Raw genomic sequence first — 18,710 nt, 5'->3', positions numbered from 1 at the left:
ATCATTATTTTGTAATTCAAGAGTGAAGAGTTTAATCATGAGTTGAACAAGTTCAAGTGCAGAGTGTGAGTCATAGAGTTCCCTTAGCTTTTGTAAGGCTTCAAATGCATTTGAAAATGGGGAAATGTGTCAACTCACCTCTTCACTTACTGATGCTACAATCAATGCATAGGCTTTGATGTTCTTATTTTCCCAAATGGCGAGCTCTTTGTCTGAGGTAGGCTGCATTGGCACTTCGTCTCCTTCTCCAACACATACTCCTTTCCATAGCTCATTAAAAATGAGAGTGTGTTGGATTTTCCGTGACCATTCAAGATAATTCTACTTTCCATTGAGAACTATTCCCACAATATATATAATTGAATGCATTGTAAAATCCGAATATCAAAGTTTCACTGTAGTTGTAGTTCTTTTGTTGCTATGTATGGTAGAGATGAACAGCGGAGATGAGTGGAGGAGATGGGTGGAGGAGGGCCTTTGATGGTAAGCAATCAACAGTTATCACAAGAAAACAAGTCGGGGAGTTAACCAAGACTAAGGGAAGTTTTAAAGCGATAAGCGGGATTTCGGGTGGATAAAAAACAGTAAATGGTATAGAGAGGGGAGCGCCTGATTCCACTAAATGGTTGACACGTAGTGACTAGGGGAGAGAGAGAAACCCCTCATTTTGAGAGGGTAACTCTTGTGCAACTAATGCACCCGAAATCGATATAAACCATTGGATCTGGAGGTTATGATCAACAGTGGAGATTAAAAGGCACTTTTCAGGCGGGTAACCACTATGCAAGTGGTCCCCCCAAAATTAATGTCAAGCATCGAATCTGGAGGTTGCGATCAATGGTGGGGAACGAGCCAGATAAAGTGAAACCTCGAGAACTGTGTCTGAGCGGGTTTAATGAAGGGTATGGTCGCAAACATGCAGTGGTATTGATCGGGGCAAGAGATTTACGATATGCTATTAAAAAATGGACCCGATGATATTTATATATATAGTTTTATAACACTTGATATCCGGCTCAAGGGAATATGAAAATGGATATATGTGAATACAAAAAAGGATATATGGTTCTTCAATGTGAAAGGGTATATGTACCATACTCAAAACAAGAGGAAATCCAAGTCATTACAGCACCTTCGGCTTCAACAACTAGTTCCAATGCAACACACTTCAACGAATGTATTAAACGATAAATGAGATTTCGTAGGGATTTGATAGATATGTCAGCCTACAAAAGATGAAAAAACAAAGGAAAAATAGAATAGGAGCTACAAATTAAAAAGGAAGCCAAAAATTGTTGCCTGTTCTAATAGCATGTCAGACCAGGAGGTAACTCCTCAAATCAAAACTCTGATATTCATTCAGGTTATTGATTATTATATACAAGAGACAGTCACTATTCGGTTCATCTCCCGATGACTCTCTATCTTCTCTATTAGTTATTTTCATTAATTATAGCTATACACCCAATCCCTCTGATTAGGTGTCAACAAAAACCCTACCAGGACTGTATTATAAATAGTTGTGATTATCTTCGGGTGCCTTTGTTGCAGTGAATCACCAACAGGGTAACATAAATGCTGCATTTTCCATATTCTTCAAGGGGATGTTAACATAAGCATCTGGTTAATAGCAAATAACCCTAAAATACAACATTTAAGAACCTTTAATAAAATGTCACCAAATATCATTAACACGGATTTGAAAGTACATTGAAAGTTGGTATTGTATTTAATATTAGTAGTAGGTTTGAATAGTTTTTACGTTAATATTGATATTAATAAGTTTATTAAGTTATTAATAGGTTGTATAATCAACATTAAAAAATAATTAATATTAAATTTGATTTATTAATAGATTTATAGATTTAATAGTTAATATTCATATTAATAGGTTTCGTGATTAATAGATTTTATGACTAGCTTTAATTATAATTAATATTATATTTTATTAATAATTTTTTTATTAATATAATATGTTTTTATGTGAATAATAATTTTTATTATCCATATTAATAATTAATTAACAATAGATTTATTAATAGTTAAATTTATTAATATTTATATTTATTTATAATTAATGATGATGATTAACATACATTTAGACCAAGATTTTTTATTGGACCTTAAGAAAGAATTGGTTAATTTAGATGATTTAATATTTTATTTTTGTGATAAAAAAGAGGCAAAGAAGCATTCCTCATTGTAGTTAACCTCACTAAACAAGTCAAGGAGGTTGGTAGTGGGGAAAATGCTATGGAAACTAGAACTAATGTGAGTATAGAAAAGTCCAATTTTTTTTTGGGAATAGACCAATGCTTAGTTTCATTCTGGATTTCATGAGAATTAGTTCTAATCCAATATTCATTCACATGGTTAATACAAAAAAGTAATTCTAGTTAGCAAGTATGGGGTTGATTATTTCCTTATAATATCTTAACTCTCTTTTCCCCTCTAACTCCTTATCACTCCACCACTTATCCAAAAATTTAGAAGTAATGATGTTTTTAGTATTAATAAGTTTTATAATTAATATTAGTAATTAATTAATATTATATTTCTATTTTTTAATAATTAGTTTATTAATATGATACTTCTTTAATCAATAATTGATATAAAACAATTGATATAAAATACTTATATATTAATTATTAAAGTATCTATTTACAAACTAGTCATTAAAAAATATAAAAGCTAAAATTAATTAATTATTGATATTGGTTTATTAATTAATTAAAATAATTTTTTTTTTAACACGTTATTAATATTTAATTATAAGTAAGGCAATTATATAATATTATTAACACGTTAATAACACTACAATAAGGAGTTGTGTCTTTTTGGAGTTTCCGTGCCAGAATCTCATGGAAAAATTTGAGGTGAAATCTTGATGTGTTATTTAAAAAGGTTTTTTGAGTCTAACCCATTGGGTTTTATGGTGCAGGGATTACACATCGAACTTATGATTTCAATAAATTCCTGGTGGATTTTAGAGAAATTAGACTAGAAAAACCCACCGGAAAAGCTTCCGAAAAATATCTCTAAAGACAACTAGCGACAATAATTTTTAAATAGTATTAATTAAAATTTAATATAACATTAATGACAGATTAATAATATATTTATCTACACATTGATAATGTCTTAACTATAAATAAATTATTACATTAATTCATTTAAGTGTGGTTAATAATATATTTATCTACACATTGATAATGTCTTAACTATAAATAAATTATTACATTAATTCATTTAAGTGTGGTTGAGTATTTTTTATATCGTGAATTATAATCAACATGGTTATCATAGTCAACAATAATCAACATGATTATAGTTGCAGACCATTGTTACCAAATGCATCATGGTCTAGCGATGATGGAGAGTCGCACTACTACATGTAGGGGGGTTTTAAGACATTATTTGAGTCAATTGTCTTAACTTAAGACAAAAAGAAACTTGTGTATTGTCTTAAATATTGTCTCTAAGTGGGTGTCTCAAAATATAATGTCTCAAAAATTTGTCTCTATAAAGACAATATAGAACACATATTATTATTGTCTCTATAAAGACAAGAATTATTATCTATTAAGAGACAATTTGATTTGTCTATCTAGAGACAACAATTTCATTTGTCTCTCTAGAGACAACTTCATTTGTGTCTCTTTAGAGACAATTACATTTTTGTCTTTTTAGAGACAATAGTTGAGATTAAAAACATATTGTCTTTATAGAGACACTATGTCCATAATTCAAACTATTGTCTCTCTAGAGACAATATAAAACATTATTTAAAAATAAATAAATGTCCATAATTCAAACTATTGTCTCTCTAGATACAATATAAAAAATTATTTAAAAATAAATAAATAAAATCATTTTGAATGTCTGCTAGCCCGTATCGTTCTCACCTAGAAAAGATTCATAAGATAATAAGCAGGAATCTTCCACACAATACATACATATAATTTTAGTTCCCCATTAATGATCTTTAAAGGGGAAGTATAAAACAAGGGTGAGAATATTTGCAAATCTATTCCAAACATTAAAATTCAGGCTAGAGTTGGGACTTACATTTATAATACATTTTTGCAATTTCCAAAGACTTAAATTTTAGGAAACAAAGAATGTGTGCTAAAAAAAAATTTATACCTTCCTCTTTGGCAGAGCGAAAGTTAGAAAGGACGTGAGATAAAATGTTTCCAGAACAAAGCCTGCACTGTTGATTGTGAGGATCATGGTACTGTGGGGTTTGACGAAGGGGCTCCCATAGAGTAGCCCAACACAGCAATTGAATAGGGTGAACACATAAGGAAGGCCAGAGTACTCTTTTGTGGACTTGAACTTGTATATTCTCTAGAATGTTGACCTGCAATTCAGAATTTCAGTATCAGGCCTGTCAGATCAATCAAAACTGCATAGAATTTCACTCAGAAATAAAGTAAACATTCAAAAAGGAAGCAGCCTGCCACAAGAAAAAACAAAGAAAAGAAACAATAGCACTGGTAGCAAAGGGTGCCCTATACTTACATAGGGGATAAGTAGAGTGCTAGAGATGTTGCATTTCATGTTACAAACACCACCAACAATTTAAGCATTATTTTGCTCATTCTAGCACAATATAGAAAAAATTAGCTCTCAGATACTCAATTTCAATGCAAGGTGCACCTTTTCTTTCTCAACATAATACCAATTTATCTAGCAAAACTGAAATTTGCAAAGACAGAATCATTTGTATAAGAAAACTACAAACTGAACAACATGATGGACTGGGTTTTCTATAGGAACTGATTATAAACCCACCATCCTTCACAAAAAAAAAATATTTTTTCTATTGATTATATAAAGTGTAGTTAGGTGCATTTGCAGTTTACTAGATGGAACAGATTTATAATATTAGGGAAACATAGAATTATAAACAGAAACATAATAATAATAAATAAATCAAAATTATGATAATATTATATCTTTTTTTAAACATCTCTATTTCTTTTAATACTTTGCTTATTAAACCTAGATTCATAAAATTAAGTTTTTAATTCCTTTAATACTTTTAACTACCAATTATTTCTATCGATCTGAATAATTGTCTTAGCCTGAATAGAAGATTCTTCAACCACGCTTCTGTATTCTGCTCTATAACGCTGAGGCCTCTTGTTTTGGCCCCATTGTAGGAGAATATCTCCTCGTTCTGCAACGCAATGCCTTGAGGACTAGTTTTCTTGGCTAGTCTTTCTATCTTCACTCTTCTCACGGAACATTTCTAGAATGTAGTTTACGTATTCAAGAGCTTTCTAGTGGTTCCCGTTGCTGCTTGTTGATGACCCTCCTTTCGTCAAAGAGAAAGAAGAAACAAAATTTAGGAAAAAATTTCTTCTATAATGGTAATTGTGTCCTCCATCTCTAGGTAACAAGATACTAGAAATAAAAGAGAACAATGGGGCATCAAACTAGATAACAATAGTTCTTGCCAACACCAAGGCTGGCACTACCAAGAAAATACAATTTTGCATTACCCGTGTCTTCTCAGAAAGACTGGTTGGGCTTTGGGGATGATAATAGAGGTCTTTAACAACATCTCACTAGACAGAATCCAAATGCAACAATCATGCACAAAACAAGTAAAACAAAACAGTTCAGCATGCTCAAACTTATATGCATCACTAGTAGTGAAGCAACATCTCAATTTAAACATACCAGCCCTTTAACAAGCTCCATTTGACCCCTCCTGAATGTATTCTCCAACATCCACTGCAGGTTCACAAAGGAAATGAAGATACCATAAGGGAGAAAATATATTGCTCCTCAACAAATCATTAACACACAAGCTAAAATCAACAATACGATTTTGCATAATTAACTTCTTGTATTTTATTGAAGTGAACACCATTCAATCAGTGATTTTTACCTCAGTGATAAATACATGAACTCACTGGCCATCAGTAGTCCTCTTAAAATCACCATTCAAACCACCACATAGAGCACAGTTCATACCACAACCTGGCATACCATGGCTAGCTACATTTGGACGCCTCATGCCTTGGAGTTGGTATTGCTAGTTTAAAGCTTCACATGGCTGACAATACCATCCTCCAAAAGAATTCCTTAAAATACCATAGTAATCTTGGTGAACTGCTACCTGCAATATAATGTTGACATGAAAATTTTAAGATACCCACTATAATCCACTGTAACAATACTATAGTAAATAGAAAAATAAAATTAAAATAGAGGAAGGAATAACTAGATTACCGAGTAGTAATTGCAAACACAAATCGTGTTTGATCGAGTAGATTCTGGCAATCTACAAATATCGCACAAAAGATATTCTTCTCTTGGTGAGATAGATGACACCTCGTAACAATCAAAATTCCTTTCCAATGGAACTTTTGCAACAAGGGACCGGGACATTGTCTCTTTAGCTCGCAACATTGTCTGAGAAGAAGAGCTTGGGCATCCAGCAGTAATGTTCTCTTTATACAATCAGAGAAATATTACCAGACAGCTAAATGTATCAAAAGAAAGATGATGAATCGTGTGCTAAGCAAGTTCTGTGATAGAAAAGTTTAACAACGTTAAAACTGCCATTCACTAAAATTTAAATAGAAACCTAGAACAAAGACTTCTAAAAAAAATCTCAAATTTAGATGATTCAGGGTTAGGTCAAAACACGCATGTTATTTAACGCATTGTAGAACTAACATTTTGGATGCAATGGAGTCATCAAAGATGGGGTCAATGATTTCTGAACATAGTTATAATTGTAATTTATGAAACAAACGAACAACGTATATTTAATATTTTCCTAGGCACTTATAATTGTATTTTATGAAACGAACAAACAACATACATTTACCATTTTCATAGGCACTTATATGCCTAAAATCTTAATAACTACCAGTGCTCCTACATGACACAATTATTTGATATTGACCACTTCACATTTTAAAAAATATGAGATTCAATTAAGACGTGCCATAATTTTGTCCATGACAGGAATGCCACTTAAAAATGAATAAATATTTGAAAAATACATTCTTCAATATCAAACCATATAATCCATTGCCCACTATTCTATGGCATCAGATCAGTTCTAGAACAAAGATGAATCCAAGTAAACCTCAGCTGTCTTGGTTGAAACAGAGAACCAACTACACCGTACAATCTTAACTATCAATCAAAGACAAAGTACAAGGTTTAGACCCTATGCTGGAACTAGCTAGAAAATAATATGCTTAAAGCCCCTCCCTCTCAAATATTATTATCTACAGATGATACAAACTAATTTGAGATATTCTTGGCCCTCAGATGTGTTTTTAGTTCCTCATTTGCTGCTAACGAACACTAACAGGGGTTTTAGCAATTTACACCACATTGTTGTGTGTTTGATGATGATCATGTGTTTGATGTGAAAGGATCTATCCTCACCCAAAGCAGGGAGAATATGGACGCAAGAAGAATTGAACAAACAATAACTATTGTTGGTTTCTAGTTCTGGTGACCCATTAATCCCTTGAGGAATGGATAAAGATGAACAATCACCCACAGAGAGAAAAACAGTTTTCCAAACAATGGACCCTAAGATTGATAACCACTATTGATAGCTTGGGAAACACCTGCTACTACACCAACAAGATTTACCACAAGAAAAGTAGTTGGAGGGATGAGAAGACCACTCACCAGGAAATTCACCATCTTCATCTGAAGACTTTGATGTGACAGTAAATTTTGGGTCAATCCCTGCTAGAACTTCCAGTAACTCTTGAAAGACGGAAAATAGACGTGTTGATACACCTTCAATAACCCAAAATTGATCATTCCTCCACCATTCATCGATGCCAAATGTACTCCAGCGTAGCTCTAGAATAGCAGTTGTAAAAAAAGGAAATAAAATATGAAGAACACACTTGCAAAGTTGCTAATCTGCATATCAAAATAAATATAAAAATCAGGGGAAAAATGTGAAGAATTGTATGAGAACAAAATCCAAAAAAAATCTAAACGACAGGTTGCATTAGAGGTGAGTAAATCTTGACAAGATTAAGGTCAGTAAGGGTTGACAATCTTACCTCATGAATGATAAACTTCCCTGTAAGAAGACAAATAGCTGGCAAGGTACAATATGCAACCAGTGGGAGGGATGTGAGAGGATAAACTATGGTATTGATGTATGCTAGCCTCTGCAATTGGTGTAGCCATACCAAATTGGACAATGCCTGCTCAGTAAAATTTCAACAGAACCAAGGGCCCATCGGAGCACTTGATTCGAATGATCTGAAAGATTGATTGGTGCAAATCCCTTTAATGCAAGACGTGCAGGCATGCAGTATATTGAAATCCAGCCTTGAGCATGCATTTTAAACCCAATCAAAATATCTTCTGTGACAGAACCATAAATCCACCCACTCTGCACAAAATATGAGAACCCATTCATATTAGATATTTGCTTCAAGAACAGTTGCCTGGTGCTTGGTTTCCTAAATAAAATGTTGCTTATTCTAAAGAGAATTTATGCACATTCACGAAAAATGTTTATACAACTTTACTATAGAAAAAACTAATTCGATGAACTAAAAAAAAAATCAACAGCATCATCAAATAGATGCAGATCCACCTCTACTCATACCTCTTTTCCCCATTCTGAATTGTCTTCATATCCACAATGGATAACATGAATGACTTCTTTCAATAAAGAAGCAAGATTTGCAGATTGTGGAAGACCACCATTTTCCATGAGGGTAGATTGACAAAATCTTTTCTCTAAGCTCCTTTGGGACATGAGAAATGATTTCTCATCATCAAATCCTGCATTATGCAATTTCAAAGAAGGGTGAGGGCAAACAATGTTTAAGGGTAAACGAGTTGTCAAAAAATACAAATCACTGGTTTGGACTTGGACTCACCTTCAACAACCTCTTCTATGTCTTCCAAACTAAATATGGGTATAGTAGATTCAGTTCGCTTGGTTCTCTTCTTATCGTCATCATACCTTTTGTTTGCTTTTCTGCTCTTCTTTCTAGATCCCGAGCAACATCTCAAGAAGCATGCTGGTTCAAGATCCTTCTCAATGAGAACTAGATCATAACCATAGAGTGATTTTCTATTAAAACAACACCCTGTACCCACATAAACAGGCCCTTGGATACCATCGAAATGTCTCAAGTTGATCTACAAAGATTTCATAATTAATATGCCAAGCTGAAATTATATGAAAATTGCATAATTGCATATAAGAAAACATTTTGGGTGTTCATAATTTCTTACATCAAAGAACACAGTGTTACAATCGATCGTGTCGATCAATGCCATCAAATCTCGAAGGAAACTGTACACAGCAAGTTTTCTTCCCAAGAACTCAATCCATTAGAAAACACATTGCCTAACGAATAGCTTTGTTGTTGTTTATATAATGAAGGTTCAATAGAAAGAGGCCATTTGTGAGGACAATAGACACTCGGTCCTAAGTGGAGCAATGGATAGCAATCATTAGCGTCAGCATAATAATTAATGAATTTGATATGAGGAAATCAGAAGAAAAAGAGAGATGTGTACAGAGCTAGGAATATACCAATGCATTAGTTGCACCGACTTTCTTGTGGTGTTGGAAACCAGGCCTCTTTTCATGGGATACATAAACTAACCATGGAAATTCATTACCATCATTGTCAACTCCCCCACTGTGACCTAATAATACCTGAAGCTGAAAGTGAAAAATTCAGTAGTACTAATTTTCGTTACTTGCAACATATTTATAAGCATGTTAACAAAAGGGAGAGAAAATTATGATACTACATATAGACTACAAAGGAAAGATAAGACTCTGGGGTAAAATATGAGTATCTCATAATTGGATCATCCCACGATGGTCTCCAGTGTTGTTGCCTAGCCATGGAGTTCCATCTTGCATGGTCCATCCCTCTTCTGGCACTTTTTGTGCTTTGGCCACAAGAGCATTAATCCGGATCTTGTACTCTTCATATTCCCTCTGATATTGGCACAAAGATGGAAGATGTCAAGGGCAAGAAAAACCAATAAACCAACAGAAGTAGCTCTTACATTTGGATACTTTAATGTGCACTTTCCTTCATTGCTCTCCGCTCTTTAACAAAGGAAGGTTGTACTTTATCCTTCAAATAATCAATCTTCTGGGCAAAGTAGAATTCTGGAGCCTTGAGCTCAATACTGTATCTTTTGTAAAATGGCACCCACTTCCTTGTGAATTCTGAAGTTTCTAAAAGGGTTTCAAAAGTCAACATTGCTGCTCCATCATTAGAAACATAGCTTGAAACTTTATCGACAGGATAATCCACGATAAGGATAGACAGAACAATATTTGTTGTGACAAGAGGAGGCTCCTTTAGAGGGTCCACTATACTGACAAAAATATCAACACCAGTCAACTGAGATGGCTCTCCTTCTCTATCAAACCAGTCAAAGCTTCAAAATTCCATATTTCTACTGTATACTTTTACTATGCAGAATTTACGAATCTGTGTTCATTTCTTTTGTTTAACATCCTCACTAAAAAGACTCAGAAAAATTCCTTCAGAATTCTATATTTCTACTGGAGACTTTTAATATGCAGTATGTAGGCAAGCAAGATAAAAAATTCTTGTAGGAAAGAAAAATAAAACCAAGGGAAAGGGATTGAGCAGCTCCACACGCCCTCTTGGCTTCAATGTGGTAATGATTCATTGCAAAGACACAGCTCGGCAGCAGATTCAACAATCACTTCTACTAGCTTCTTATCACTTCTCACTTAATGTGTATAGCTCGAAACAGAGGAAATAATAAAAAATTGTGAAACATCTCTATTAATTTCAGCAGAGATTACAAATTTTTGAAACAACATTTTATTAATTTCACCATAGACTACAATTTTTTGGCTCTGGTTGGGAAAAGACTTGGTGAGTAGGAAGGGGCTAGAAGTTAAAATCGAAATTGTCTTTTGTTAATATATATATATATATATCAAAGTGAGTCTATGTGCACTGGAGAAGGTTGTACTTTATCCTTCAAATAATCAATCTTTTGGGCAAAGTAGAATTCTGTTGCCCTAGGCTCGATACTATATTTTTTGTAAAATGGCACCTACTTCCTTGTGAATTCTGAAGTTTCTGAAAGGGTTTCAAAAGTCAACGTTGCTGCTCCATCATCAGAAACATAGCTGGAAACTTTATAGACAGGATGATCCACGACAAGGATAGACATAACAATATTCATTGTGACAAGAGGAGGCTCCTTTAGAGGGTCCACTATACTGACAAAAATATCAATTCCGACCAACTGAGATGGCTCTCCTTCTCTTCTACTGTATACTTTTACTATGCAAAATTTACAAATCTATGTTCATTTCTCTTGTTTAACATCCTCACTAAAAAGACTCAAAAAAATTCCTTCAAAATTCCATATTTCTACTACAGAATTTACTATGTAGCATGTAGGCAAGCAAGATAAAAAAATGCTTAAAGGAAAGAAAAAGAAAACCAAGGGAAAGGGATTAAGCATCTCCACACGCCCTCTTGGCTTCAATGTGGTAATGATTCATTGCAAATACAAAGCTCCACAGCAGATTCAACAATCACTTCTACTAGCTTCTTATCACTTCTCACTTACTGTGTATAGCTCGAAACAGAGGAAATAATCAAAGATTGTGAAACATATTTATTATTTTGAGCAGAGATTACAAATTTTTGAAACAACATTTTATTAATTGAGAAGAGATTACAAATTTTTGAAACAACATTTAATTAATTTCACCACAGATTACAATTTTTTGGCTCTGGTTGGGAAAAGACTTGGTGAGTAGGAGGGGGCTAGAAGTTAAAATCGAAATTGTCTTTTGTTTATATATATATATATATATATATATATATATATATATATCAAAGTGTGTCTATGTGCACTGGAGAATTTTTGTGGTGTAATAAACCATTTTTACATAATTTCTATGAAATTTTTCATACAAATGATTTGATTTTTTTTTTAATTGTAAATGGGAAATAACTAATCTTTTAATAATATTAAGACAACAAAACTATTAAAACTATTAATTAAATAGCATGAAATTTAATGTAACATGTTAAAATTTAAGTAATATAACATGAATCTAATGAATGGTTGTCTCTGGACTTTTGCGTTGATTATTTTTTTTTTTCTTTTTTTTTATTATGTAAAATTAGTTTTTAATTATATATATGGATTTATATTTTAGAAAATCTTCTAAATTTCCAGAGCACTTGAATTTTAGAGAATTTTCAACTCAAACATGTGATTTTAATAAATTTCTAAAAAATTCTAAACAACTTAAACCAATCAAATATGCAAGAAAAATCTAAAAACAAATATGAATAAAAAAAAAATTACAAGGCTTAATAAATTAATCAACTATAAAAAAAAATTAACTAAACTAAACCAAAATATATTTTATATTTATATTTGTTATGAAGTTTAAAACTAGTTTCCTCAGCATCTAAGGCCTAATAAATTAATCAACTATATAAAAAAAGTTAGTAAACTAAACCGAAATATATTTTATATTTATATTTGTTATGTATTAACTAAACCAAAATATATTTATATTTATATTTGTTATGAATTTTAAAACTAGTGATGGATATTGACACTACAATGAGGGTGGTAGAATTTGTAAATCAGCTAACCACTAAGGGAATTAGTAAAAAATAATTAACTTAGCTGTTTTTGGAATTTAGTGGAGTCCCTGAATTTACAGAAGCAACCTCGGTAATTCTCTTTTACCGGAAAGTTGACAGTTAAGGCAGTTATACCTACCTGTTTCTTTTGGAAAAGAAAAAAAAGATAGGACGCTGTCAAAAAGGGGGAAGGAAAAAGATTTCTTGAGCTGGAGAGACCAGTGGAAATCTATAAAGAAAAATGCAGAGAGATTTTGTGAATAATTCTGGGTTGGACCAAGAGTCCTCAAGCCAGTGAATTATTGTGAAAAATTGTTGACTCTGTGACTGCTCTAGAACTGAGGAGCACGGTGGAGAAGACTGGGCGTAATAGGTAGTTTCTTGTTGGAAGGGTAGAGTGGTCCCTTCTGTAAATTTGTGGTCAAGATAACAACAAATAACAAAAAATAACAGCAGATAAAATATATGCGAATATTTTCTCAGATGAAGATAATTAAATATTTCTCGAGGAAATTTCTTATGTCTATGTATTTGATAGATTAAATATTTATTGAGGAAATTTATTATGTCTATGTACTTGATATAATTTTTAGAACAACAAACTTTCCAAAAGATTGAAAATCTAGTTAAATTTTCCAGAAGTTTAACTAGCTGAAATGTTATTCTGTGTTTTTTTCTTGAAAATAAATGTTTATCAATGATTGATGATATTTTAAATAAATAATAATAACAAATATAAATTTAAAAAAAAATAATTGCAACTCTCATAGCTTAGAAAAAATAATATCCCTAATCAAAACATGTAGAAACATTCGTTTTACTGAATTGGCCACTATGGTTACACTGGAGTTTCAGTAGAAAGCCACGCCATTTTTCACCACACACATGAAAGAGGTTTGAAATGAGATACTACATAATTACTTACAATTGGTTTGGATTTTATCAAGACAGTCAAACTCATCAGATACTCACCAACATCTTTTTAAAGCTTAAAATTACAAAAAAATAATTTAGAATTTAGAAATATATATATTCTCAATATAACCTGCATTTCAACTGACCTGATCCTGTTGCAGACACTCCAACTTCAGTCTATATAGTTTAATGTATTTTCTTCGAGCATTCCTGTACTTAGACAACCCATTGTCAAACTCAATGCTACAAGCAAAGAAAATGATAAGCAAGTAAAATTAGAACGGTCTCCATAGTCATTCTCAGTGCTCCAGAATTCAAATAAGAAGGGAAACTTAACAATTTCCTTGGAAATGGTATTAAATAAGGGAGAAATATAACAACAGACACATGAAAGAATGGAATAGAATAAACAGGATTATCATTTAAAAGCTAGACATGCAAAATCTGGAATAACCCGACAGCCAGATGATGATAAGTGTGTCTATGAGTAGTAATTCACCACGTATCAGTAAATAAGTATGTTAAAATTTTGCAACCTTATGGTCAGCACAGTGTGGTTATTCTTTCTGATAATTTTAGCCTCTGTGTTTAGATTCATAGAAGAAGCATATCCAACCAATAACTATAGCACATAAAATGTGTCATTCTAGAAATCAAAATAAGCCACCAACACCATTGGGTTTCAAACAAACAACTTCCATAAGTAGAACAAAAGATGAGTTTGTTGATCCATACAGGCATGATCCAAAGTAAATCCAAGAAGTGCGACGCAACAATCACATCAGCGAGGACTGCATTTATAGCATACTGCCACCACATTCTTTGCCAGCGAACACCAGTTCTAGCCAAAATATATTGAGTCCAAGGTCTAAACGGGCCATACCTAACAAGTACACAACCAACTAATATTCTTTAGCCAAAAATAGACATTCTGTGAACATAAACAATCCCAACAATCCCTTTTCGAGAATGCAAGCATTCTCTTAATCATACTTTACAAAACTGAAAATGAAAAACAAAAAGAATTAGAAAGATTGGTTACAAGATAAATAGATTGGTTACAAGATAAATGACTTGTGGAAGAAAGAAACCAGTGCATTACCATGTATCCATGAAGCCTAAAATATGTGTATTATATTCAGATGTAAGAAAACAATAATCGTATATCACAAACTAGTAAAGCCACAGATGAAAATATCATACCAACATAGGTACCAGAGATAACAATAAGTTCAGAGCAGATCAGAATAATATCTCCATATTAATTAAAGAAGATAGTAATATAGTTCAAACAAACTACAACTACTCGCAGCCTACAAAACCCTTTTCTAGAATGGGATCTAGAACCACACAAGAAAAAGTTCTAGTTGCTGCCATTGTTAGTCAAAGTGATGCAGAGGAGCTCAGACAATGCATTAGCCTATAGGCCATGAGCTCCTCTGTATAGGAAACAGTAATTTCATCACGAGTTCTTAAAAATGATTCTTTGCTACAAAATTCAACAGGACAAAAGCTCAATTTGTCAAAGAACAAGAATCTAGTTAAATTTTCGAGAAGTTTAACTAGCTGAAATGTTATTTTGTGTTCTTTTCTTGAAAATAAATGTTTATCTATGATTGATTGTATTTTAAATTCATTTAGTCAAAAAATTATCATACTTAGGAATGATCTGTAGCGGCACCGAGTACCTGAGGAAAGGGGTTTATGGGAGACTGTAAACAACAAAGATCCAAAAGTTTTGTTGAAACAACGAAGTCGGTAGACTCCCTGTAAGTAAACCTCTATAGTACCATAAACTCAGAAAGTGCATTGGATGACCAGAAAAAAAATTACCTGCCGGTAATTTATACCAAATTAGTCATCAATCTGGGTCAGTTACGAAGGAATAGTCCAGAGACAGGGGAAAATAAACATAGATGAATAACTTATTTACGGTGGAAGGATGGAAAAAGGAAACTAGTAGTTGTTAAAGCCAAAATGAAGATGCGTTGAAGCCTTCAAAATGATTAACTTGAGAATAAAAAACACACATTTTTCTATGGTTTATTTATTTATGATAAATTAATTTCAAACAGAAAATAAGGGTTATCAAAACATAAGCTTTCCCTCCTTGTATCATGTAACTGAAAAAAAGAATATACAACTGACCTGGTAATTCTATATACATGGGGTCTTGAGCAAAGAATATAGTAATTCACACAAACAAAATAAAATAGAACCAATTATTTAAAATATATATAAAACTTGGATTGAAACAAAAAAGAATTACAGCAAAAATTTAAGGAATGCACACTTTTAGCCTTAGCACTAGAAAACTTAACAAAACGCTTACATTTGCTAAAACCCACATCTTTATGATTGTAGATAAAATTGTTACACCAAAACAAGCCAAAATGTGCCATGCAACAAATTCAGGGAGAAAATTTCTCTAGAAAGATCTGATCAACTTATAGTATACATTAATAATACTAGCTGTAGATATTAAGGGACCAGCCTCATACTCAGATAGAAGAACAAAGGAGGAAAATAAAAATAAAACTGTAAGGGCAAGATGAAACCCTAATATGTAGCCTACAGAATTTAACAACATTTGGCATTACAAACAACAGAGTGTGGCTGAATAGGTAAGAATAGGAAATACCCGGAGCTGAAATAATAGCATTGAACCCTGCCTCCTCCCAGTCCCATTGAACTCAGTCCAAGAGAACCTGCAATTGAAAGGAATGACAGTAAAATGTGTAAGGAATAGTTAAAGGAAGTATATGTGCGAAATCATGGAGGAAAGCAGAAAAATATAAGGGATTTACTTGAGGGGAGTCGGTTATGTTGCCATAGCAGAGGAAGCACTTTTCGGGTTCCATCATTCCAACTGAGCTTAGCCCAAACTCAAATCTAGGAAGAACATATCATAAGGAATTGGGTTATTGTTGTAACCAAACTGGAACCCATTCTACTAAATTTCTTGCAGAAACATTGTACCTCTTCCATTCGACTCAATGTAAAGGAGATAGCAAGGCCAAAGAAATATATCTGAATGACGAATTGCATAATTTTCTGTGTAAAAACCAGGAAACCAAACCCTCGACAGTGGAACCTCCTCCTTCGAACAGATGGAGTGTAAATGACTGACTGTAGCAGGGAATGGGGTAGTTGGTTACCCTAAATCCCCTCCCATGCACCCAACCTGTGTGATTAAGGGTATGGAAATAAAAAACAATGATTGTGACCAGGTGGAAGGGTTGTAGGTCACCTCGGTTCTAGCAAAATTGAGAACGGGTAATGGTACACCCACGCATAATATTATGTAAATGAATCAGATCCAAGTTGGGTTGGCAAAACACAGATCACCAACACGAAAAAATAATCCAAGTTCCAAACACAAAGTTACAAATTGTCAAGTTCAAGGCTATGCATTCAATATCACCAGGACTAAGACCTTAGGGAAAAACTCACATCAGTTAATCAAATCCAAGTACTTGATATAATAATTATTAATGTGTGGTAGTGGTTACGAAATATTGGAATATGTAATGCTGTGTTAATTTTATTTAATGATTTTTTTCTTATGGTATGCCAAGTGGATGTTATAGCGAGGTTTGAGATGATGGTCGATATTTATGTTGTTTTCTATCATGTGTTAAGTTGATATTTTTGACGTGGATTTTTTTGTGCGAAAGTAATTGCATGTTTACTTAAACACGTGATTCAAATCAAATTTAAAGAAATAGTGTTAGTATTTATTGAAGATGTTTTTAAAAGCAAACATGACAAAAAAATAATTAAAGAAATGATATTAGTATTCATTTAAGATGTTTTAAAAAACTAAATAGGAGGAAAATAATAATTTAAAAATTGTAAGCCTTAGCAAAATAATATTTTGAAAATATTATTTATTTTTTATTATGAGCAAAAAGAATAATTAAAAAAATGATATTATTATTTACGCCTTAGCAAAATAATACTTAAAAAATATTATTTCTTTATTATTATGAGAAAAAAGAATAATGAAAGACCCTCCATAGTTAAAGAAAAAAATGATATTAATATTTATTTATGAGTTTTTTTATATTTATTTATGACCTTCAAAAAAAACCATGAGAAGAAGAATAATTATCATGAAAAGGGAAAAATTAATAAACCAAAAAGATAAAAAGTTAAAATATTTGTGTGGAAAATTCAAAATTATATATCTAATTTTCTCTTTGAAATTTATAATATTTAATATTTAATAAATAAAAAAATTGTTGAGTCTATATGCTCATTCGATAGTCCAATATCCAATGTGAAGGCAATGTATAAGTATATCCATTCCTAAATAGAAAAACAATGTCGACTATAATAAAAATGAAAAAACTGTTATGCTTATTTAATTAATTGTCCATATAACCTAATATAATTTCATGTAAAGTAATTAGAAGTAAAAAAAAAATATGCAAGATATTTAATACGTGATATCAACTTCATATATATCTATATATAGAAAAAAAATTGTTAAAAGAAAATATTTTAATGTTGTATAGAATGAAATATCCAATGTAGGTTATCAATAAAATATTTTAATATTAATTAATATTGACATATATTTAAAAATATATCAATAACAAAAGATGAATTAGGTTGTTTTTTGCACTCTCAAATAAGTTTACACAATATGAAATTTGATCCTTATCTACTCAAGTTAGATCTGTGGTTAAGATGGATCTGTGCTAGTATAATTAGTCATATGAAATTTGATCCTTCTCTTCTCAAGTTAGATTTGTGGTTAAGATGGATCTATGCTGGTATAATTAGTCTTGAGTGAGAGAAATGGAATAATTAGGTATCAATGGAAAAATGGGCTAGGGATTTGGGTGAAAAATCATGATGGCTAGGGATTTGGCTGAAAAATATGAGGTCTCTCGTCACGGTAAGGAATGCATCACCAAATGAAACACGTAAAAATATATTGTAAATTTTGAAACACGTTTGGTGTTAGTTACTTCAAAACAACACTAGGAATTTGTACTTTAAAAAAAATGTATAAATAGAATTTTCCGAATCTTTAATGGGAAAACATTATTAAAATGATAGATAGATACTAATATACGAAAATTTAGCATTTGAATATAACACATTTAAATACATGTTTTTTACATTTACATATAATGT

General features: G+C 32.1%; 1 pseudogene; it reads right to left on the bottom strand.

The window, feature by feature from the left end:
* Positions 1 to 7,389: 7,389 nt before the first annotated feature.
* The window catches only part of LOC149212649 (putative cellulose synthase A catalytic subunit 1 [UDP-forming]), a 107,675-nt pseudogene continuing 96,354 nt past the window's right edge, over positions 7,390 to 18,710 (bottom strand).

This window comes from Pinus tabuliformis, chromosome 1_1, assembly GCF_031772625.1.
Source record: "Pinus tabuliformis cultivar Carrire ecotype Pingquan chromosome 1_1, CPIR1, whole genome shotgun sequence".
Taxonomy (NCBI): Eukaryota; Viridiplantae; Streptophyta; class Pinopsida; order Pinales; family Pinaceae; genus Pinus; species Pinus tabuliformis.
The sequence above is the reverse complement of the archived record's forward strand: the minus strand, read 5'-3'. Positions and strand labels throughout refer to the sequence as shown.